We start from the raw sequence: 25,560 nt of genomic DNA, 5'->3' as shown, positions 1-25,560 counted from the left end.
ATAGGCCTGCTGGGAGAGATCAGTCTTTATAGCTTTCTTGAATGCTGGTAGACTGTTAAGTTGACAAGTCTCCTCCAGCAGGCCATTCCACAGTCTGGGAGCAGCAGAAGAGAAGGTCTTCTGGGTAACCGTTGTTAATCTAGTTTTTGCTAGCTGAAGTAGATTCTTCCCAGAGGACCTGAGTGTGTGGGGCGGATTGTACGGGAGAAGGCGATCCTGCAGGTAGCCTGGACCCAAACCATGTAGGGCTTTAAAGGTAATAACCAACACTTTGTACTTTCTCCATACAGCTCTATTTGGCATTTATCTTGTAACCACACCCAAAAGCACTGGAGCATGCTTAGTTCCAACTATTCTAAAAGAAATATTTTTGCCATTTTACCACTTGGTGGCAACACATAACATGTATTACAGGCACCATCTTGTCCATTGCCTCAAGCAGCAAAATATCTTGGGGTGGCCCTGCATGTATAGGATTGCACTGTTGAAGTACTTTCCATTTTGCAAAAGCTTCCATGTTGGCTTGCCTAGAAGAGATTCTTATTTATCGTAAGTGACTCACAATTTACACGTCTGCTTATAAAATGTTACTGTGTTCGGTATTTCTTTTGTCACTTATTAAATAACTAGGCATTTGTTGAGTAAAAATGGGGAACTTCTTTTATCATTGACTTCCCAGCCTACTAACCCATACAGCATTATAATTGGTAGCCACTGTAGATGGGCTATAATTTTAATTTCGAGGCATTCACTGACTTCTGCATCACTTTGGAAAGGCTTGGTGGCTAAATTAAGAATTTAGAAATGCAAAGTATGCAGCAGTTCTGTCACCATGAAGGTGTTATTCCCAAAGGGCTCATTCTCACAACCGTTCTCTAATTTAGCTCTTGTTAGGCTTGGTAGAATTGACTCAGATGTGTACAATGTAGTCCCACGCGCCCACCCAACACAGCTGCTTCCCCCTGCCTCTTTTGCAGATTTCTTTAGTTGCAAGATGAAACCATCTCAGCAATAAGACCTCTGAGGAGGGGAGTGTGTGTGTACATACACACAAACCCTTTTCCTGTTGTGGGATTCAAGCTGAGAGGGCATATCTGTGCTACAAACATATAACTAACACGGCTTCTCCCAAAGAATTCTGGGAATTTTATTTATTTTATTTATTTATTTATTACATTTTTATACCGCCCAATAGCCGAAGCTCTCTGGGCGGTTCACAAAAATTAAAACCATCATAAAACAACCAACAAGTTAAAAATACAAATACAAAATACAATATAAAAAGCACAACCAGGATAAAACCACGCAGCAAAATTGATATAAGGTTAAAATACAGAGTTAAAACAGTATAATTTAAATTTAAGTTATAATTAAGTGTTAAAATACTGAGTGAATAAAAAGGTCTTCAGCTGGCGACGAAAGGAGTACAGTGTAGGCACCAGGCGGACCTCTCTGGGGAGCTCATTCCACAACCGGGGTGCCACAGCGGAGAAGGCCCTCCTCCTAGTAGCCACCTGCCTCACTTCCTTTGGCAGGGGCTCACAGAGAAGGGCCCCTGTAGATGATCTTAAGGTCCGGGTAGGTACATATGGGAGGAGGCGTTCCTTCAGATAACCTGGCCCCAAACCGTTTAGGGCTTTAAATGTCAATACCAGCACTTTGAATCGGGCCCGGACCTGGACTGGCAGCCAATGAAGTTGTAAAAGGACTGGCGTGATGTGATCTCGCCGGCCAGTAGTTTTGTAGTTTTGTGGGGATGCTGAACATTCTCTGTGGGAAATCCCTCTCTCCCCTTCCCCACCAGCCAAATAGCTTCATCATTTCCAGAGTTTCTTGGAGAGAGAGAGTTATTGTTTAACAGTACAATCTTCTACTCAGAAGTAAGCCCCACTGAGTTTAGTGGGACTTACTTCAAGGTAAGCATTTATAGGATTGCAGCCTAAGGCTATCATGTAGATATGCCCAAAGAGTCTTTTTTTCTCAAGAAATGGCTAAGAACTTGTATCCATTTCAAAAATCGTTTCTTCTGTAGATGTTTCTTGCAGCTACTTTTTACTGGCTATTCGTCCAGTTTAAATATGGCAAGAGAGATGTTGAGTTTTTGAGCAAGGTGTTCCTATTCTGCCCCCCAATAGAATTGGAGCAAGTGGATTCTTTATTATTGTTATTGATATTATTATTATCCTGCTTTTCCACATGGCATTCAAAGCGATTTAGAAAAGATCAAATCAATAATATCAGATTATGCTCATTCCCCACAGCTTTGTATTTGTTTGATGACTCGTGGATATCGCCGCATTATTTTAAATATAACTAGGCTGACCTTTATGACATAACGTACTGTTCTTTATACAGGAAACATGTTTATCACAATGAATAACAGATTCAAGAAATATCTGCTGTGGAATAAAACTGAAGGGTTTTGCAGACGCCAGAGAAGGAACATACTTCAGAGAGATGCTCATTGATGTTCTTGTCACTCTGACCTGAACTAAATTTAGGTTGAAATAAAACATATTCATTACAATGGGACTTATGTCCAAAGTAAAAATACCCAGTATAACCAAATGTGTGCATTTTAATACACTTAAATTTACCCTTCCTTGCTAATGTGAACTTATCATTTACCAATAAAAATAAAGTGAATAAAAATAGAACCCACTGATCAGATAAGACTTAATGTATGTCCAATGCTCTAATGTAATTTTATGTGTGTCATATAATCCATATATTGTAATTATTATGCTCCTGACTGATCTTTTCACTGTCATGATGTCAATAATTTTTCTTGTTATGATTTCTGATCTGGCATTTCATGGTTCAAAGCCTTGGAAGCATTCACAAACCTTTTACTAAGGACCCCCTCCTCCCCCACATTGCCTTTGTTTAGGAACTTCCAGTTATTAATTCTCCGTTTATGACCTGGGAAGATACTGTTCCTTAGTTTCTTTTTCAGCACTGTTCCCCAGACACACTGCTGGCACTCTTACAACTCACCGACAAGCCTCCCACAACCGTCTGTTAAGGCCTAACCATCATTTGGGAATTGCTTTGCACACCAATTCTAATATAGGCCTTTATTAATACACTTGGTGTTTGTGCCAGTGCAGCAATGAATTCGTTCCTTCTGCATCAAGTGGTACATTTCAATGTGAACAAAAGTGCCATATGGTAGTATTAGACTGTAGATATTGGGAACACTTTTGGAGCTCAGGTTGTTCCACTTTTCAGTATCCTTCTGCTCTCTTCCTATTTTCTTGGTTGTTTACGAAGGAATTTATGCATTGCACATAAGAAAAATAAATTGGTGAACCAAAGCTTTAGTTGATTAATTGGTTGGCATTTGTGGGCTTCCATCTCCATCTTTACCCCCGCAAGCCCCTCTCCCTGTGTTTCACCCATGAGGCCATGTTCCAGGGAGAGAAGGGCAGAAGACCCTGTGTATCATATTCAGAGAGCCCTGAGTAGCGTTCTGATCATAGAACACTCCCACAAATGCAAGGGGAAAGTGTGATATTTTCTAATCCCCTCCCTGCCTTGCAGCCTCTTGCACCTCCTGAGGGTTGGGGGACCTATAAAACAGCATGGGAAGTGATCTGATAAGCTGTGGAGAAGGGGTAATTGACTAAAATCAGCTGACCCACCCCCTGGTTTGTGGAAGCCAGGGCCTTCTGCAAACCAAAGACATCCTTCCATCGATGGAAGGGCTATGCTGGATTCAACCCTCTATTTCCAGCATTAAATATTCTTCTCCCCCTAACAGTTAGAGAGGATGGCCACAAAAAGATGGGGGGGAGGGGGGCAGCATGCAGATCACCCTTGCTCTAATTCCCAGTGGTCCCCTCCTGTCTTTGTCAGCCTAAGGCCAAGGTGCTGGTCATTGTATTGACATTTTGGTAATAGGCAGATGCACTTAAATTTTATTGATGATCCTGTCAAAAGGATTATTCAACTAATTATTTTATCGGTTAACATCCCTGATGGAGACATCTAGGCATAATAAGAACACAAGAAGAGCCATGCTGGATCAGACCAAGGTCCATTCAGTCTAGCACTCTGTTCACAGTGGCCAACCAGCTGTTGACCAGGGACCCACAAGCAGGAAACGGTGCAACAGTACACTCCCACCCTTGTTCCCCAGCAACTAGTGTATACAGGCTTACTGCCTCTGAATTGGAGGTTGCACTTAGCCATCAAGACTAGTAGCCATTAATAACCTTCACCTCCAGGAATTTATCCAACCCTCTTTTAAAGCCATCCAAATTGGTGGACATCACCACATCTTGAGGTAGTGAATTCCATAGTTTATCTATGTACTGGGTGAAGAAGTTCTTCTTCTTCTTCTTCTTCTTCTTCTTCTTCTTCTTCTTCTTATTATTATTATTATTATTATTATTATTATTATTATTTACACTTATATACCACCCCACAGCTGAAGCTCTCTGGGCGGTTTACAACAGTCAAAAATGGCAAACACTAAAAAATATACAAAATTCAAAAACCATCAAAAACATAAAAACAACAGTATAAAAACAACAGTATCCATTTAAAAACAACAATTCTGGGGTCCATTAAAAACAAACTTAATGTTGTTAAATGCTGTTAAAATGCCTGAGAGAAGAGAAAAGTCTTGACCTGGCGCCGAAAAGATAATGTTGGCGCCAGGCGAGCCTCATCGGGGAGATCATTCCACAGCCGGGGGCCATCACCGAGAAGGCCCTCTCCCTTGTTGCCATCCTCCGAGCTTCCCTCGGAGTAGGCACTTGGAGGAGGACCTTAGATGTTGAGCGCAGTGTACGGGTAGGTTCATGTCGGGAGAGGCGTTCCATCAGGTATTGCGGTCCCAAGCCGTGTAGGGCTTTATAGGTTAAAACCAGCACCTTGAATTGGGCTCGGAAATGTAAAGGCAGCCAATGGAAGCGGGCCAGAACCGGTGTTATATGCTCAAACCTCCTGTTCCAGGTACCAATCTGGCCGCTGCATTTTGCACAAACTGCAGCTTCCGGACCATCTTCAGAGGCTGCCCCATGTAGAGGGCATTGCAGTAATCTAATTTAGAAGTTACCAGAGTATGGACAACGGAAGCTAGGTTATCCCTGTCCAGATAGAGGCATAGCTGGGCCACCAACTGGAGTTTGTAGAAAGCACTCCGTGCCACCAAGGCCACCTGAGCCTCAAGTGACAGAGATGGTTCTAGGACAACCCCCAAGCTACGAACCTGCTCCTTCAGGGGGAGTGAAACCCCATCCAGATCTGGTTGAACACCCCCCCCCCCATCCAATCAGAAGAACCACCCACCAGCAGCATCTCAGTCTTGTCTGGATTGAGTTTCAGTTTATTAGCCCTCATCCAGTCCATTGTCGCAGCCACACCTGATGAAGATGTCTTGAATCTCTCATTAACCAAGGTCCATTTAGTCTATTAATGGTTGTAATATTATGGGAGAGGGAGAAAAATATCTCCTTATCCACATTCTCCACAACATACATAATTTTGTACACATCTGTCAGGTCTCCCCTTAGCCTCCTTTTTTCCAAGAACAATCCCAGCTGTTGTAACCTTCCCTCAAAGGGGAGATGCTCCAGTCCCTTGATGATTTTAGTTGCCTTTTTTTCCAGCTCTACAATATCTTTTTTTACGTGTGGTAACCAATACTGTACACAGTATAATGAAGGTATCAAAATTGCTAAGGCTTAATCAACCCATCATGGGGTGGGAGTTTTTAAAACCCACAATAGCTTATTTGGCCAAAATAACCCACTCTGATAACATATGGTCTGCAGAATGGGTTATTTAACCCATCGTGGGTTATCTTGTTGTGTGGCAGTCACTGTGGGTTATTTAGGCTGGCTACAGAGCTGTATGGCAAGAGCGGTCAAAACAGCTGTCACTCTGCTCTTCACTGGCTTAATCCTTTAGAACATGTTAAAGTGATCAAGCCAGCAGTGTAGAAGAGGCAGGTCTTGAGGTCCCAATCCTGCAACCCCCCAAGGTGTTATAGGCATCTCCCCCTTTGGGGGGCCCTTGGTATTTTTGCTTCTCTGGAGTACATGTGCAGGGGTTTGATAGTGGATTGGGTACCTCCCAACTAGCAGAGGCTGTGTGGTGTTTGGTCCCCATTCTGCAAACCCCGAAGGTTTTGTAAGCAACTCCCCCTTTTGAGAGCACTTGGGATTTTTACTCCTCTGAAATAAATGTGCAGGGGTTGATAGTGGGTTGGGTGCCTCCCGACTAGTAGAGGACATGTGTGGCGCTTGGTCCTGATCCTGCAAATCCCCAAGGGTTTGGGGGCTCTTGGGATTTTCCCTCTTTGGTGAGTTATCATGCAAGGGTTTGATGGTGGATCGGATTCCTCCTGACTGGGGGATGCCATATATGAAGTTTGTCCTGATCCTGTAAACTTTCAGCACTTCAGAGGTGAAGCATTGCCACTGCTCGGTGGGAAGCAGGGGGGTGAATCAAATTACACACAGTAGCTTATTGGCCTGCTTTTGTGGTAGGGGATTGTGGGCTATTTTCAAAATAGGCTTCTCTGAGTAGCTTATTAACCCATCGTGGGCTATTGTGACATCCAAACGCAGCCTTAAGTGTGTTTAGGATTGCAGCCTGCATGGCCCACATAGTGGATCTGTGCTTTTGTGTCAATCTGAGCTCTACTTAAAAATAAGTAAATTTCACGAAAAGCAAAAGTAACTGTGTTGACCCTAGGTAAAATTCCAAAATCCGTATTAGTATAATGCCTCTATTAGGCCAGCCAAGAAATCACAGAAAGCTTTCCAGATCTCCAAATCCCTTCATCAGGCAACATATTGTAAAAAAAAAAAAAAAAAACGTTGGGGAGGGGAAATAGGGGAAGGGATGATGAAGTCATGTAGGGCTTGTTGGCCACTATGGCTTATTTCCCACTCTGTGATGGTATGAACCTGGTCATTGTCCGCATGTCCAAATGGAATGGGGAAGGAGAGTTGTGCAGACATTCAAATTAGTCTCTGCATGTCAGGTGATGGTACAGGTAAGATCCTCCATTTTTGAAAATATAAAATCTAGCTGATCTCAGAAATGTTTTCTATCCTGGGCAAATAGTGTGGGCTCCTTTCCCCATTGGACCACAAGAGAGGAATTAGGCAGGAGATAATTTAGATGCTGTTTTAGATGCTTTTTCAACTGAAACATAAACAGTGTTGGCTGAACTTGCTCATCAGTCTTATCTGCTCCACATAAAATTATCCTTGTATCCTCTTTCTCCAGTTTGCTGTAGCATTTCCTTCAAAGTTCCAGCTTTCCTATTGACTTAAGAGAGACCATTTTACTTAATTTAACTGTTTCATTTGCAGTTTGTTTCCCAGCACCATGCAATCTTTGCTGCTGTAAAAATTGTAAAATCATGCCACAGGAGACTGTGATGTGGAACAAGCAATGCTGACTGCAACTGAACTCAAAATGGCTGCTGTCCTAGGTTTCAGCTGATGTCCCTCAGAATTGCTGTCTTCCATGCACCTACTTATCAAACACTTTGGTTCCTACTATCACTACACTTTACAGTATAGTCCCATACAGGTCTACTCTGAAGTAAGCCTCTATGGGGCTTATTCCCAAGTCAGTGGATATAAGATTGCAGCCTTAAAGTCTTTTTAGATACTCAGCAACCACCCCCAGCCCATGTGTGTTGATATGAACATCTGTAGAGGACCCCACACATATAGTTCTTTATGTGTGTGTGTGCGTGTGTCCTCTACAGACGTACATTCGTCCACTTATGTTTGGAATCCATAGATATTGAATGCTGGTAGAAAGAAAGGGCTTATGATTCCTTCATAATAGCAGCCAGTCATCCAGCAGGAATCAAATCACATGTGCAGCAGCAAAACGCAGGCAAGTGGGAGTTCCTCCTTAATATACTTGAATTGGATTGGGTGATGGTTCCAGTGCTAGCCAGGAACACTGAGACTGGAGAAGCCACTCATGAGACAGAGAGGAGGAGAGGATTTGAGAAGGCAAGATTTGAAATAACAGTCTTTTATATGGAGCCTTTTCCTTCTCTGAATTGTGGAGACCTCTCCTTTCAAACGAGAGACAGCTCCTCTGCAATTTTTTTAAATGAATTGGTTGGCATTTTGCTCCGTTCAATATCCACCCAGCAAAGAATTCTAAAACCTTTCCAGCTTAGAAACAGGTGAATCTTCCTAAGAGGCATGCAAGAACGACCTCAGTAACTACATTTGAGGTCTGGCCCCAGTCGTCTGGGTAAAGCTGAAAGCTGTGTGACCAAGTGCTACTGACATGTATCCATGGAGGCTATTGCTAAATGCAGATACCCCCCTACCCCCCACCCCAGCAGTGCCGTGCCTTTGCTTTCCTTTGATATAGGGTTAGGAAAAAATTGTGCCTGAAACCCTGGAGCACCACTTCTGTAATTTGGCTCAAATTCCTAAGGCAGCCCCAGGGAAAAGAAATAGCATCCCAAGCTTAGGCCAGTAGCTCAATAACAGGGGCTGTAGCTCAGTGGTAGAGCACCTGCTTTGCATGCAGAAGGCCCCAGGTTCAACCCTAGCCATCTCCAGGTAGTGTTAGGAAAGAATCCTGCCTGAAACCCTGAAGAGCTGCTGCCAGTCAGTGTCGACAATACTGGGCTAGACGGACCAAGGGTCTGACTCAGTACAAGGCAGCCTCCTATATTCCTAACTGTTTAGCTGAAGGGCAGGGAAGCTTCCTTTCTGAGCAGAAATAGCAGGAGAAGGCAGCAGCCTAGCAACGCCCAGCAGCTGGCTTCACTCCCTCAGATCTGGAGGAGGGCTTGACAAAAGAGGGAGAGAGAGAGAGAGAGAGAGAGAGAGCTCAGAGCGTTGCAAGCTTGAACTAGACATCCTAGAGTCAGCAGAGAGAATCATCTTAATTGGTGCGGCAGGAGGATTCAAGAAGGTTGTCTGGATGAGGGTGTGAGGGAGGTTGCACAGACTTTGAGGCTCACTCCACTGCCCTACAATGGGTAAAATTTACCTTATGGAAAAGACATAGGAATATGTTACAGATTCTGGAGTCTGAAGGGGACTTAACCTTGTGAACTACCATAGATTTCATGTGCTCAGGCCTTTGCTTCAAGCTCTCTTAACGTAAGAGCCCTGCTGGATCAGACCAAGGGTCCATCTAGTCCAGCATTCTGTTCACACAGTGGCCATCCAGTTGTCAACCAGGGCCCCACAAAAAGGACACGGTGTAACAGGACCCTTCTACCTATATTCCCCAGCAACTGGTGTATATAGGCTTCAGGCAAAGAGTGGAATAGGCACGTGCAGTGTTAGTTCCCATGACTGGCAGGCAGTAAGAACATTTCTGAATTGGCCAGGCTTGGTTTAAATACTAAGAGTCTGGCCTTCTGTCTTTGCCTGGCCAAAGGGAACTAGTTGACAGGGAAGTATCTTCTACTTGTAGTGCTTCATGCTCCAGCACCATGCTGGCATTGGGGACCCTGAGGTGGAGCGTGTACCCTCCAGGCCTGGAGCTGGGTCAGGATGCTCATGGCATTGCCTTGCCCTGATACAACCAGATCTATGTGTGAAAGCTATGCCCCTTAAACAGTTAAAAATAAGAAGGAAAATGAAAGCTCAGGATGCCCTCAATAATTCACTCTTCTTGTGGCGCAGAGCGGTAAAGCAGCAGTTTCTGCAGCTGAAACTCTCCCCACGGCCTGAGTTCGATCCCAGCGGAAGCTGGTTTCAGGCAGCCGGCTCGGGTTGACTCAGCCTTCCATCCTTCCAAGGTCGGTAAAATGAGTAACCAGTTAGCTGGGGGAAAGGTAATAATGGCCGGGGAAGGCAACGGCAAACCACCCTGCTAAAAGGCCTGCCAAGAAAATGTCAGCGAAAGCTGGCGTCCCTCCAAGAGTCAGTAATGACTCAGTGCTTGCACGAGAGGTTCCTTTCCTTTCCTATTGAGCAGCAAGTTGCCATTTCAAGCAAAAATATTTTGTATATTCAAATAACTTAAGGCGGGAATGTATGCCTTCCTTGTGGTCCTTGGCTGCTCCAGGTGTATCCTGGGAAGGCAGTGGCACCCTTCCCATTGATTTCCACAGCCCAGCTGATCTGACCACCAGCTTCTTCCTCTGGCCTTGTCCCCTCTCTTGACAGAGAAAAGCTCTTCTCCAGTCAGCAGCTAATCACAGATAAGAAGTTTTTCCTTGTTGGAAGGGTAGGCAGGTCCTTCTGAGTGATCTTGTCCTGCTTACTTCTGAGTAGACATGTAGCGGTTTGGTATTTGAAGGTGCAGCTGAGTAATTAATTACTGCAACTTCTGACTATACATGCAGAAGTTTTCATTAGATGTGCTATTTGAAAGTGGTGCTTATTTATGAATAAAAAATTAAATGTGATTCAGTCCTGCTTATTTCCATCTTACTAGCAGTGGCAAAGAAACTGCACGTCCCATTTGCAGTGGTGTCTGTGTGCCACTAGTGGGGCAGGCACTAGATGTGGCACTTGTGGCGAAAAATCTTTTGCACTCCCAACTTAAGATATGGATTTTACTGTGCCAGTTGCAAAAGCACTTAAAAAATCCCTTCTGAACAAGAAAGGAAGGGAACCTCTCGTGCAAAGCACTTGAGTCATTAGTGACTCCTAGAGGGATGCCTGCTTTCGCTGACGTTTTCTTGGCAGACTTTGTAGCGGGGTGGTTTGCCATTGCCTTCCCCAGTCGTGGTTACCTTTCCACCAGCTAGCTGGGTACTCATTATACCGACCTCGAAAGGATGGAAGGCTGAGTCGACCTGAGCCGGCTGCCTGAGAACCAGCTTCCACTGGGATCGAACTCAGGCCGTGGGGAGAGTTTTGGCTGCAGTAGCTGCCGCTTACCACTCTGCGCCACACTTCTAAACAAAGTACGGGGTATTTTCTCTCTTGCCGAGAGGTGTGTGAGTGTGTGTATGCAAATACCCTTAGGGAAAATACTTTCAGCTTAATAGCTTGGGTTTTTAATGAGTCATTGAAGATGCTCCAAAGCATCTCAAGAGATCTATATTTACAAATAACTGCAATCACAGTAATGCTCTGTTGTGTAGTGGGCTACATTTCCAATGTTTGCTCATTCTGAATGATTGTAGTATTTTTCCAGATTCACACTGTGATAAATAATTAACCTAGGTTTACTTTTGATAATTTAATTAGAGCCCCAGAAAAGTTGCAAGATGTTAAATATTGTTGTGATTGGGAGTTCTCTACCCGGCACATCGTAGCTTCTCCCCTGGTTTACTAAAAGATTTGAAAATGACTCTGGTTGAAATGTCTAAGAGCTGCATGTTTTCTTGCTGGCTAACGAACCACCCTGGGACTTTTATGGGTTCTGTCCTTGTAGGCTTGATACTGATACTTCCCCCCACCCCAATTTGAAATCTGTTTGTGTCTTTTTATTTCATTTGTTTGGAAATGATTACATTAGGTTGATAGTTTTTATTAAGAGAGGAATTTTGTCTAGGTACTCACAAATTATTTTTGTACCCCTAAATAATTTCTACTAGCCATCAAGAATATAGTAAAAGTGACTCTGAACACATGCATAGTGTGCTTCTCTTTTCACCCAGCAAGTAGAAGTTTGTCCCTGCCACAGAATTAAGGCTAAGTGGCTGTGGCGTTGTTCCCCATAAGTCTGAGTTTCCTGCAGGTCTCCTTCTGAAAATTAAACATTGGGTCCACTTCCCTGGCAACCCCCCCCCCCCAAGGCAACAAGCATCTGTTTTCAAAACAAGAGTTTAAAAGGCTAGGAGACAGTCTTTCCATCTCTCCAAAAGAAATCCACTCCAGACTTTTCTGCCTTCCCTGCAGCAGCTCCCCTTCATAACTCAATCTTGTTTCTTAATCAGCCTCCTAGGTTTCTGCTGTGAAAAGGGGTGTGCGGGTTAGAGAGAAAGATGAACAGAAACCAGTTGCAGATAAGGTCCAAGAATGGAGAAAGACTACAGAGGCATACATGCAGAGGACGCAGGCACTCAGTGACTGAGGGAGGAAGAAGGCAGTCTGATATTGCCTCCTCTTCTTCTTCTTCTTCTTCTTCTTCTTCTTCTTCTTCTTCTTCTTCTTCTTCTTCTTCTTCTTCTTCTTCTTCTCCTTCTTCTTCTCCTTCTCCTTCTTCTTCTTTTATCCAACCAGTCCATTAGTTTACAAAGCAAATTTCATGCTGTTCTTTTTTTTTTAAAGCATGTGCAATTGGAATAAAGTTGCAGGAGGTTGTTGACTGAAAGGTATTTGGAAAAAAATCTCAGAGTGAGGGGTGGGGGCTGTGGCTAAAAGGTTCTTTAGGAAGAGGGGAGGGGAGCAAAGAAGACTACATAGGGAAAGCAGCTATGCACATGGAGAGGGAGAGAAGCTAAAACATAATTCTAAGCAGCAAGCATCAGAGAGAGTTTGAATATCGTGGGGCTAGCCCTATCCCTGTCTGTTCTATTCCCATAAAGGGGAGGGAGGGTAAAGGAAAAAACCTTTGCAGATGCTATCCAGGGCTAGACAACACAGACTCCCCCCAAAATCCATGCTAGGTTTTTCTGACAGCCTAATTTTTCTGTTGTAATACAACCCACCCTGCCTGAGCATTATTAGATTCAATAAACAAAAAACCTACGGTTTACAAAACAACGTTAAGGATGTACACTTTTTAACCAAGCACCAAAAAGCGGGGAAATTGGGAGTTAAGGCTCACAAGCCTCAACGCCACATCCTCCCTAAGGAGGCAGAAAGTACCAGTGAAATTCTCATTTTCCCAAAGCAGATAAACCATGAGGACAGGATGGAGAATAGGATATGCAGAGGTGACTGTGGGGTTGTGGAAAACTGATGACGAACAACTTAGAGCCACCTACTTCTTTTTTTGTTTAGAGCAGCCCTTCCCCAACCTGGTGCCCTCCAAAGGTGTTGGACTACAACTCCCATCATTGCAAGTCAGTATGTTCCATGGTCAGGAATGCTGGGACAGCAGGATGGGGAACATAGGGCAGCGGCTCCAGGCAAGCCCCCCACCCCACCCCACTTACTTGCTCTGTCGTCACTGGGCCCGGGCTTGAACTGAGCGCCCTGGTGCAGTACTGGCAGTACTCCGTTTCAGAAAGATTGGTGAAATATTTTTCATTTTAGGATGCTAGAATGACCCACCCCCCAATAACTCCTTTTAACATGGTGGAATGCTTATTTTACTGAGCATCCTTAACACAGGGAAGACTGCCGTGTTCCCTGTAATACCAAGATCAAAGTCTTGCTTGCTCAAGGCCTGTTGGTAAGTGGGTTTGTTGAAAGCTGGAATGCTGCATATCCTGAGGACTGGAGAAAGAGAATTTGATTAAACTTCAAATTAAATAGGCTTGAAATGAAATAAATAAGAATAGAAATTATTAACAACAACGACAAACAATTTTGAAGGCTGGTGCAAACATAATGCTCTTGAGTGGAGAATGGTGACCTCAATGGTGAAGCACATGATTTGCATGCAGAAGATCTCAGGTGTAGCCCTGGATGTTTCCAGTGAAAAGGGTCAGGTAGCAGGTGATGAGGAAGGCCTCTCTCTCTGCCTAAGACCCAGGAAAGCCACCACCAGTTAGAGTAGACAATGATCAGCTCAATGGACAAATACTATTGACTAATAGGGTGGGATCCAATATTAATCCTGCTTAGAATAGACCCATTGAAATGAATGGGCCTACTCAAACATGACTAATATTGGACTGAACCCATGATCTATAAAGCAGCTTAACATGTTCTTATAAGTCTATGTTGGCTGGGGGATGCTGGGAGTTGTAGACTTTTTTTCTGTATAAACATGCATAGGACTGCGCCTTAAGAGACGAGTGTGAGATTGCATGGTCCCTCTCCTACCTGAAGTGCAGATTCCACCATCCACTTTAACTGCGATTCATCATTGTATCAGCATCACTAACAGTGGTTAAGGCTAACCTTTAAGTGTTTCTACTTTACCAGGATTAGAAACCAGGGTTCTACCCATATCTATTGAGGGAATCCAATTATTTGAGACCTCCTGATGGTTTCACTGCATTCACTGAATCATATAGATGTGTGTTTAAAGATACTGGTATGCCATCCACTCGTGATGTGTTTGCTGTGAAAACACCAGTGTAACATTGGTATCTATAGCCTAACCGTAAAGCAGAAGTGCAGAACCTCAGGCCTGGGGGCCAAATCTGGCCCTTCCAGGGTCCCAATCTGCCTCTTTCCTGTTCCCCAGATGGCCCCACCTCTTTTTGTCCCAAGCACAAATTGTTTGATATTTTCCTGGCTTTTGTTCAGAATTTTCCCCATTCTGAAAGGTTAAAATGCTCTAAGTAAGAGCTCTAAGCTAGAATATTAGTGCTGTGCTGAAAATTTCGTTTATTCCATTTTTGGCATGTTGTGGGGTGGGATGGGGAAAAATGAAAGCTTTCGCGAAAGAGGCTGGGAGAGGTGAACATTTCGGAGAATTTTCTCCTTGGGGAAGAGGACAGGGTTTCTACATATCTTTTTAAGTGTAGGAAGTTTTGAGGGGGCTTCTTTCTATTTTTTATTTTTTACCAACAACCCTAGCTCTTATAGGAGCCCAGGAGTTCTTCCTGAATGCCTATTGGAGAGGGAGAGGTCACATTGTCTCCAATAGGCATTCATGAAGAACTGCCAGGCTCCTCCAAGTGCCAGGGGGTGGGGTTTTTAAAAAATAGAAAGAAGGCACACATACCCAACAACTGGCTACGCTTTAAAATGGTATGTTGAAATGCTGTCCCCCTCCTCAATGAGAAAAAAATCTGAAATTCTCTCCCTCCCTGCGAAAGAGGCAAAACTACCAATGCTTCTTTTTGCATGGAGAGGAAAAGGGGGCAAGATTTGGCACAGCACTATAAAATATGCTGGTATTTTTGGAATCCTCCCTCACTTTCACCTTTGCCCTCAGCCACGACTGGAATGTGGACCCCCAAGTGCTTCTCTGAAATGGAATTCTGTCCTTGGGTTGAAAGACATTCTGCAATCCTGCCGTAAAGTATAGAGTTGCCCTATTAGCACAATGCTGAAAGAAACACAAGACCAGCTAGTTTACTGTCAGGGCTGGGTGTACTCCATGCTAAAAGTATTAATTGTTGCATCCCAGAAGTCATAACACTAAACCATGATTTAGCATTATATTTATTTTTATTTATTTATTATATTTATATCCTGCCAAGGAACCCAAGGCAGCTACATAATTCTCCTCCTTTCCATTTTATCCTCACAACGACTACCCTGTGAGGTAGGTTGGGCTGAGAGTCTGTGACTGGCTCAAAGTCACCCAATGGGTTTCCATGGCCAAGTGGGGACTAGAACCTGGGATCTCCCGACTCCCAGTCTAGCACTCCAGTCACTACATCACACTGGCTCTCAATATGTTGAATGCAGCCCTTGCGTGTTTTCTGTGTTCCTGCATATACACAGCCCTGTGCCCCATTAATGCCCACATAGTAATATAAATGCATGTGATACACCATTGTCTCTGGTGTTGGTATTGTTAGCCCCCCGAAGCAAAATGTTAAAATGACAGCCCTCCTCCAATGCAGTCTTTAAAGGCGCACAGAGATGAAGATTGGAGGCAGAAAAATGGTGCCCCTTCTGGAATCTGTTGCCCAGACGTTTTTGGTGGCCATGGAAAAATATCAGAATGCAAAGAGATGGCAGCCTTTATGAAAGGATGGAGCATTTGAGAATAAACACTTTTGGCCACATGGGGATTTATTCACAACAGAAAGAGAGAGATGGAAATGACCCTGAAGTATTGATAGCTAGGTAGCCCCTGGATATATTATATTCAGATGTACTCTGATTGCATAGAAAGAGTTTTCCTCACTACAAATGAAATGTGTATACTTAGTATGCTATTCAGGCTGGCTAACAATACCCCCAACAGTAATCATATTTTAAAGCATTTTCTATTATAAAAGCATTTTAAAGCCTTTTCATCAGAGTTTCAGATCCAAGCCATTTTACGTACTCGTGTGTGTGTGTGTGTGTGTGTGTGTGTGTGTGTTTATTTAATCTGTTTAATATATTTATATGATGATGATCTTTCCAGGGCAGTTTGCAATATAAAAGCAGGAAAAATCTAATTTTAAAAGCACCTTACATTTAAATAATTTAAAAATAAGCCAGTTAAAATAAAATAATATTTCAAATATCTAACAACAGTTGAATTCCTCGAATCAAAAGGGAAATGGCAAAATCAAATGTTATGCGCTCATAAATTTCCCTTTCTTTCCTGCAGTTCCTTGCAGCACCCCCAAATCTGCTCTGGAATAGATTTGGGGCATTTGCGGACAGTTCATAGAGAAGAAGGTAAATTCAATCTGCCAACAGTGTCTGTTCTGCTGATGGAAGGATACTGTTGGCTACAACCCAGAGCAGTCTTCCCCAACTTGGCGCCCTCCAGAAGTTTTGGACTTCAACTCCCATCAGACCCAGCAAGCATGAACATTGGTCAGGAATGCTGAGAGTTGTAGTGGAAAACATCTGGACAGCACCAGGTTGGGGAAGGCTGACCTAGAGACTGCTTTTATTCCCAGCAAAGAGTGAAATGGCTACATAGGCACCATGTTCTCATTCTGATTTTATTTGTCGAGTTCTAAGGACATGTAGCTGTAAGACATCATTGAACAGGTCTGATAGAATTTGAGTCAATAACACGTCTGGCTAGATTCTGTAAGTTTTGCTGGTGTGGAACATCTCCTGAAAAGCTTGTGTTTCGTCAATAAGATGAATATATGTTGACCTGCTTCACACATAATGCTAACCAATGGTTTATTTATCCCACGGTTAACCCATGGTTTGTTGCATTACCCAGGATTTGTCTGGCAGATGATCAAGCAAACTATAATTTGCTTTCTCAGTCCCTCTGTTGTTTCCCTCCTCTTTTGCCCACTTCCTCCCTGTATCCCAAATGCCATTGTGTAGTACTGGCATGTAGACTGTCTGGTTGTTGTTTTTTATCACTCTTGCCTGCCACCTCTGTTGGCTGGCAAAACAACCCATGGTTCTTGGTTCACACATAATGACAACCCATGGTTTAAACAACCTAAGAGTTCACAAGCCAACAATAAACCATAGGTTCTCTTACTGCATTGTTCATGGTTAGGTTCGTAACAACCCAGAATTCATTAGCTCATGGGATAAAGAAACCATGGATTAGCATTATGTGTGAACCAAGTGGTTGCTAGGATATGTGTTTTAGATTTGTACAACCAGTTACTCCAGGTGATTTGGTACATTTTTCATCCAAGTTAATATCAATATGAGCTATCCATGTTAAGAACCTAACAGATATTTCTAGGCAGTTGTGTCTTTTAGATTCTGAAACATTGTTAGGCTTTAATTTTTTTTCTAAAAATCAGTCTTAGGGCTGCAAGAGATTTAGCATCAGTGACAGCTCAATCACTTGCCAGTATTCCATGCATACATCTTCATGTATAACCACAGTTACTATATCAACTGGCCCATTCACATGTAGAGTTAGGAGGTGTGCTGCTGCTTTGCTAATGCTGGGTGAATGGGATGACTCACATGATTATCTATATTGTAGTGAAAGATCTTTGCAGTAATCTTCCTCACTGTTGGTGAGCATAGATGTCTCGGCTTCTCAGGTGCTTGGTTCTTTTCTGGGTATACTTGAAAATAACAATCCACTGTTGCTTGTTTGAGTCCTTTTATGACTCAGATGTAATGACTCACTGACTCTCTTCCCGTTAGCCATCACTCTGGCTTGTGTTCAACATCAGAAACTCACCCAACCACTGACTCTGTACTTCTATTGGATGATAGAATTCTGCTCCTGCTCAACTATTGGCTGTGGATGTGATTTCACAGCTAGTTCCAGGTGAGTCACTGGAGTTCCTTGAGTAGATTCTGATGTATATTATTAGCATGCTTTTGACATGCATTCCACTCAATGCTGGGGCAATTGGCACAGTAGTTGAACAGACGGCCTTGCCTTGTGTATGAAGAGTGAGTGAGAGAGAGAGAGAGAAAGAGAGAGAACTTGCCTGTTTAGAAACGTCCTTCATTGCAGAACTTTGTATATTATGCCATGCATCATATCAATAGGCTGTGAAGTCTTGCATGGTCCTGGATTGTTAACATTGGAATAATGGAACTGAGCTAAAGGAGTCTTGATTTATAAACCCTACATTTCCATTAAAAAAACCTGTTGGAGTTTAAGAAAATAGTTTTCCTTGAAAACCTGGTGTGTGTGTGTGTGTGTGTGTGTGTGTGTGATGTTTTTCTTCTTCCCTGAGGGGAAATCAGCACCCAGATGTCACATAGATGTCAAAGCTTTCACTTCAAACTTCTTGAAATGCTGGAGGCATTTCATATGAAAGCAAATGCGGGTTTATTGTGCCTCTCCCCACACTACCAAAAAAACCTGTATTGTTAGCTCTTTCTGTATCCAAAATGGCTGATCTGTGTTTTGCTCGTGCTTCGCAGGCTAACCTGGGGAATAGCTTATGAAAAATTCTTTCTCCCTTAGGGTTCATTCATTGCTTCAGGATGGAACAAACCAGGCAAGGCAATGGGGAGATCTACCTAGATCTCCCTGCCCCGGGGCTCTGATACATCAGTTTAAAGCTCTGATCATAGGACTTAAGAACATAAGAAGAGCCCTGCAGATCAGACCGAGGGTCCATCTAGTCCAGCACTCTGTTCACACAGTGGCCAACCAGCTGTTGACCAGGGACCCACAAGTAGGACATGCTGCAACAGCACCTTCCCAACCATGTTCCCCAGCAATCAGTTCATATATCAACCTGCCAACTGAGATCAGCTTTGGAGGCTCTCTTCCAGGTACCCCCACCATCTGAGATAGAGTAGTATCATCCTGTAGTATCATCCTGTTTGTGGAATTCCTTCCCCAAAGAGGCCTACTTGCTGCCAATATTGTTATTGGTTCAATGCCAGACAAAGGTGTTTTATTTTCCTAGGCTTTTGACTCTATTCATAATCTTTTAAAATACATTGTTTGTTTGTTTGTTTGTTTATTTGTTTATTGGAATTTTATTTTGGTTTTTCTAAGTGGCCCTTGAAGTTCTGCTGAAGACTAAAAGAGATACCTTTAAAATAGAATAAAAATAAAATTCAATTCAGCAAACCACATGGCACCTGTGCAAAGATCAAGAGGGTGAGACAAGGGCCTCATCTACACCAAGCAAGATATTGCACTATGAAAGTGGTATATAAAAGGCAGGAGCCACACTACTGCTTTTTAGCAGTATTGAAGTGCACTGACAACTGTTGGGGCCCATTGACACATACCATATACTGCTCTCATACTGCTATATCCTGCTTGGTGTGGCTCCTGTCTTTTATATACCACTTTCATACCACTTTCATAGTGCAATATCCTGCTTGGTGTAGATGAGGCCAGAGAATGACATACAGTTTTGGAGGTAACACACCCCTCTCCCCATCCCCAGTTCCAAACTGACCTTTACATGGTCTTACTGAGGAACACAAGCTGAACTGTTTTCATTTGTTGATTACGTACTGATATCATTCAGTGTTGTGTTATACCATCATGCAGATTTGAAAACATAAAAGAACTGTCTTGCAAATACCAACATCATAAACAACAAAAAATTGGCAAAACAGAACTGCACATTTTGGATGCTGATTTCGTGAAAACTGGCTCAGACCTTCAAAAGCTTCATGGCTGGCCGCCTTTTCTGCACTCCACATAAGGATGGAATGTAAATAAATCCATGGCGAGGTGGAATCATCTCAATAATTTCCAAAACAAAATCGCAACAGATCATGCTAAATCATGCCAGCCTGGAAGATGAATATTTGATGTGTTGAGCACCAGTAGTAAGCCTATTGAGCTCTGAATATTGCTAGCGGTGTGGTCCCCACCCCATTGTGCAGTACCAGCGTGATCCTCCTCCTGCAGTGCCAGATTAAGGAGCCGTGCTTTGACAAACCTCCTGCATGGCCAGGAGACAGATTGCCTGCTCCTGGACTGGAGTTTTGCATAAAAAAGTGAAGCCACCTCCAAGGGTATTTTTCCATGGGTGCAGTAACTTGCATGCCCTCTTGCACAAGCAGAAGCACAGAGACCGCCATAAAAGAACTGACTTGTTCATGGGTCTCTTTACCTTCCACTCATGCTTCTTTGGATCCAACCCATAGATGTTCCATTTCCTTGATCCCCATGCCATAATTTTCATTCCCCTGTGTGAAAATTTGGCATATTTTATGAGAACATTTAGTGTTGAAGTAGGTTAGGGGGAAATAGCAACTAAAATTAAAACCAGACTGACTGTCTTGTCATCCTCCAGAGGAGCACAGCATATGTTCCACCAGGTTCTTTGTCCCTGCTCTCTATTACAAAAGCAGCTGCTTGAAGTCTGGTGGCATGACTGTACTCAAAGGTTTCTCTCTCTCTCCTTCCCCCCCTATGTAAGATTCCAGGGCATAAATATTGATACGTTTGAAGAACCGGAAAGTTCCTACCACTAGTTTTTTTTTTAATATGGTGCACATTGTATCAAATTGTCGAGTAACTTTCTGACCCCGTGGCCTAGAAATGAATAGTTGGCTAGATCTAAGATGAACCAAGCTAGTGCAGCTTTTCTTATCCCTTCTTAAGCTGTATGTGCCAAAATGTCTTGTTCTGTGCAACTCTGTTACCCTGCCCTCCTTCGGCAGAACATTTTTATCAAAACACTCCCATCCCCTTAATCTTTTGCTCACTGCCAGTCTCAGCATGAAGTTAGAGAAAGATGAGGAGTGATAAATTATGTGATTTATAACACACAGAGCTCTGTTTGAAGGTGTCCTCTATTTGAAGGACTGTCAGGCTTAAAGATGAATATATATCAAAAATACCTCCCACAGACACAGCATCTGAATGGATGATGTATTCTCTTCCATTAGTTAGGATCCCTTTTGTTTTGCTTGAAAAAATGCTCAAGATTTAAGGTCGGTATTTTCTGTGCTGGGTTGGAAAAGTGGCATATTCTCATCCTGTGTAAAATCAGAACTGTAATGGACCTTGGAGGTCATCTAGTCCAACCCCTGCTCAATGCTGGATGCAACTGCAACATCCCTGACAAATGGATGTCCAGCCTCTAGCAAAAGAGAGCCCATGACTTTCCAAGATACGTTGTTCCACTGTTGAACAGCTCCTACCATAAGGTACCATAAGGTCTTCATATTTAGTCAAAAATTCCTTTCTTGTAATTTGAACTCATTGATTCTAGTCCTGAGATCAGGTCTGCTCCACCTTTTGCATGGCAACCTTTCTGTTATTTGAAGACAGCTATCATGTCTCCCCTTAATCTTCTCCAGGCTAAACACGCCCAACTCTTTCCACCATTCCTCATAGGATTTGGTTTACAGACCTCTCACCAAAAAGCAGCATCTATAGAGAGGTAAGAGCAGGAACAAGAGTTTCAGAGAGATTCCAAGTGAGCCCACGGGTCTATTCCCAGAATGACTGTGGATGTTAATCACTTTCATAAATGCAAGGAACATGATGAAATCATTCTTCCTATATACATGTGCATCATTTAATATTTGAAGTGGGGGCTCTTGTACCTTATTGGAGCGGCGGGGAATAAGTGATCTATAAGATGTATAGAACCTTTATCCATAAACTGGATGGAGGTATCGGATCATAGTATCTAGGGAAATGGCATTAAGCCAAAGTTGGTGTGTTAGTTAGCAATTACTACAACAGTGTAACAACATGATTATGGTAAGCAGAAACTGTAGAAATTCATCAGATTTTGTTTCCCTCGGGATTTATTTTCTGAGTTCTATAGCGTTAAAGGCACAATCCTACACATGTTTAGACAGAAAAATGGCTTGCTGACAGTTGCATGCCCATTTTCTGTCTAAACATGCATAGAATTGCACCCTAAAGATGGATACCTAAATGCATCTCCTTGAACCAGGGTGTTAGTAGTTACTCAAAAGTTTTGGGGGACAGTTTCTCCCTACCAGCTGGCCAAGCACTCCATAGCTGGCACCTGGATGGGCAGGCCTGAAGCGGGAGCAGCCAACCTGATAGTGACCACCCATAGGCTGAGGCTGGGCCAGATGGGGAGAAGCCCTGTATGAGTCCCTTGAGTGTCACCTGAAGTCCCATGAGAGTTGATGAAATCTCATGAGAGTTGGCGAAGTCCTGCAAGTCTTAATGACATTTTGCGAGACTTGACAAAACCATGTGACAGATAGCAAGATACCAGCAGAGTTGGCAAAATCTCATGAGAGTTTGGCTGAGATTTGTGGAGGCCTATCCCCACATGGCCCCGATTTGCTCTGCTGGAGGTCACTTCCCAGTCAGATGTTTGCTATGGAGTGTCTAGTTGGGAGCACTGGTGGGTGGCTTTCTTTTTGGACTGAAATGCTGTAGCCACTGCATTTCAGTTGAAAGAGGAAGCAGCTAGGGACCTTGGCAACTCTAGCTGGCTGATACTTAGTGGACTAAGAAGTAGATCTGTGGTCTGTGGGCCTGGGCCCAGGGTTAGTGATGACCTTGCCTTGAACCAACAAGGATGCATTTGACTTCCTTTGTTTAGTTTAGAATAGAGCGATGTACCTTTCAAATCTTTTGATTCAGCCATAACAGCCATTATGTCTGTCCAGGGAAAACCCCATTCCTCCAATCACCCCAGTTTCTAAAAAGCACTTGGCCTATCTATGCAGCTGTAGCACAGGACAAGCATGTATTTGTTGTTATTCATTTGATTTGTACCCCACCTTTCTATCAAGAAAATGCCAGTCAAGGCAACTTACAGTCATAGGAATTATAGGTTATCCAAAGGATTGTTTCCTCCCATATGTAGCTGCCTGGACCCTAAGATCATCTTCAGAGGTCCCTCTCCAGGAGCCCCTGTCAAAGGAAGTGAGGCAGGTGGTTACCAAGAAGAGGGCCTTCTCTGCTGTGGAACCCCGGTTGGGGAATGAGCTCCCTAGAGAGGTTTTAGTTTTTGTGAACCACATAGATGTTTGACTCTTGGGCAGTATAGAAATTTAATAAATAAATAGGAACTTGGGAAAAATTAAATAAAAAACTTGATTCAAACAATAATAAAACACATGCATTAAAAACAGAATAAAAGCAGCACACAACCCAAGAGGCCTGCTTTTATGTCAAAGCCCTGCTTGAATAAACTTGTTTTTGTGTGCCGGCAGAAGGACACCAGAGAGGGAGCCAACCTAGAGGAATTCCACAGCCTGGGGGCAACCACCAAGAAGGCCCACTCTTGTGTAGCCATTGAACGTGCCTCTGAAGGCAGCGATACTGAAAGAAAGGGCTTTCCCAAGGATCTAAACACCTGGGCAAGTTCATAAGGGAGAAGGTGGCTTTTCAGGTAGTCTGGTCCCAAACTGTGTAGGGCTTTATAGGTCATCACCAGCATTTTTAATTGTGCTCAGAAAATGGTATCCAGTGAATCTGTTCTGACAAGGGAGTCCTGTGCTCCCTCTAACTGGCCCAGTAAACTATCTGGCCACAACTTTCTGGACCAGCTGATATTTCTCAACAGTTTTCAAAGGCAGACCCAAGTAGACAGTGTTACAGTAGTCCAAATGGGATGTAACTAAGGCATGATGAGTGTGGCCACTTCAGACATCTCTGGGAACAGACACAGTGGTACACTAGCCTCAGCTGTACAAATGCATTCCCAGCTACACCCAAACTGCGAGCCCATATTCAGGGGGATTGTAACCCTATCCAGTACAGTTGAATCCCTGTTTCCTGATCTGCCTTTCAAAAAACCAGGAGTACCAATGTCTTGTCTGGATTACACAAACTGCCTAGTAAAGGTATTTTCTCTCTCTCTTTTTAGACAGCCTTAATTATGATGTTGCCAAAACTATAATTATCCATTATTTATGACTTACGGTAAAATCTAAAAGTGATGTTATAAAAGATGAACAAAGAAGCTGCTCTAACATGCATTATTTTAAAAATTCATTTGTTGATTTACTTCCACTCGACCCCAACTCTCTGAAATTTCCTCTCCAGTGTTAAATGCAAATTCGGTGATTTTACTATTGGCAGGGCAGGAGGAGTTTGGGGCCTCTGGTTTCAATCTCCTTCATTAATTCATTGATAATGCAGCAAGATGAAGATGTAAAAAAAATTAAACCGCCTTCCACTATGCTGATAAGTTGAGGTTTTTTGTTTTTTTAAAAAATGGGCTGATGGAAGAGAGAAGAAAACCAGGAGTGGTTTGTGTGTGTGTGTGTGTGTGGTGTGTAACAAAAAGATTGTGAGCTCAGCACTTCTTCTGGAAATCCTGCTTAAGCATGTGCTTAGAAGCAACCTGCTGCTGAATTCTAAGTCTGTGGGCTGGCAAGAGATTGCAGTTCAGTGGTGAGGGAAAGGCAGTCTGCATATGCTCAGAGGTACTTTTCTTGCTGTAATCTAGGGCTTACCTGATATTGCAGGAGAAGGGGGAAGGCCACTTGGATTGGTTGGGTCTTAGCAAAACTTATGACAGGGAGGAGAATAAGCAAGGATAGCTTGCTTATGATGAGGGAGCATTGTTTAAAGCAGCGGTTCTCAACCTGTGGGTTGGGACCCCTTTGGGGGTCGAATGACCCTTTCACAGGGGTCGCCTAAGACCATCGGAAAACACATATTTCCGATGGTCTTAGGAAATTGTATTGACTGAACTATGTCATGTATCATCTTTTGTATTATTAAAGCTATTGTTATGTATTATTTTCATTAGCAAACCATCCCATGACAATGGATCGTGTAGAGAAGAACGAAAATAATTTTATGGTTGGGGGTCACCACAACATGAGAAACTGTATTAAAGGGTCGCGGCATTAGGAAGGTTGAGAACCACTGGTTTAAAGCAACCCTCATTTTTGTGAAGAGTTGCTGGAAATGAGAGAGAAAATTAGGATTGTGTTGTTCTGGGAATGTTCATGTTCTTCTGGTTGTTTGTTGTTTGGCAGTGGAGGTGGAGTCAGTGCTTAATGTCTGGAGAGAAAGAAACTAGGGCTTTGATCTGTGTGGGAGATAGTGCTATCGCTAATTAAGCCCTGTTTCTTAATTTTAAATGTGTGGGAAGGTGGTAGTTCGTAATAAAAGAGTGCCCCTGAGCTTATGAAGAGAGGAAAGCATTCAGCATGTTCAGAGGTACTTTATGATCACTACACTGTTATTTCTTTTTAAGAATACTGAGCCATAGATTCATTGTCCAAACTTGGGCTGGTCTCTTATTTTATGCCTCAGTGTTCCTCAGCCGTCAAATGGGACCAATGGCCTCTCTAAATGCGTAAATACAACAGAGTATACTGAATAGATTTCTTGCCATACAGTGTGCTTCTGTCCTGTGGTCACCTGGAATCATCTTCATGCATGACCTTTTTCTATTTTCACTTCTGGCACATTTCTGAATCCATCTTGAGTCCGCTCGTGCAGCTATTTCCATTCCTATGTGACATGCAGAGCTAGTACTCTGGTCTTTTCTCAAAATTGCAGTGTAGATGTCAGGATGTTCTCTCTTCCATTAAAAATACTATTTTCTGGGAATTTCTGGAAAGAGTTCAATGATTTGTC

At 43.1% G+C, this 25,560-nt stretch overlaps 1 protein-coding gene across 1 annotated transcript in view; it reads left to right on the top strand.

The window, feature by feature from the left end:
- Nucleotides 1-25,560, top strand: part of SLC4A10 (solute carrier family 4 member 10) — a 172,041-nt gene that overhangs the window by 23,577 nt on the left and 122,904 nt on the right. The gene's annotated exons all lie outside the window — the stretch shown is intronic.

Source organism: Elgaria multicarinata, chromosome 2 (assembly GCF_023053635.1).
Source record: "Elgaria multicarinata webbii isolate HBS135686 ecotype San Diego chromosome 2, rElgMul1.1.pri, whole genome shotgun sequence".
Classification (NCBI taxonomy): Eukaryota; Metazoa; Chordata; class Lepidosauria; order Squamata; family Anguidae; genus Elgaria; species Elgaria multicarinata.
Note: the sequence above shows the minus strand (reverse complement) of the source record. Positions and strands in the feature narration are given on the sequence as shown.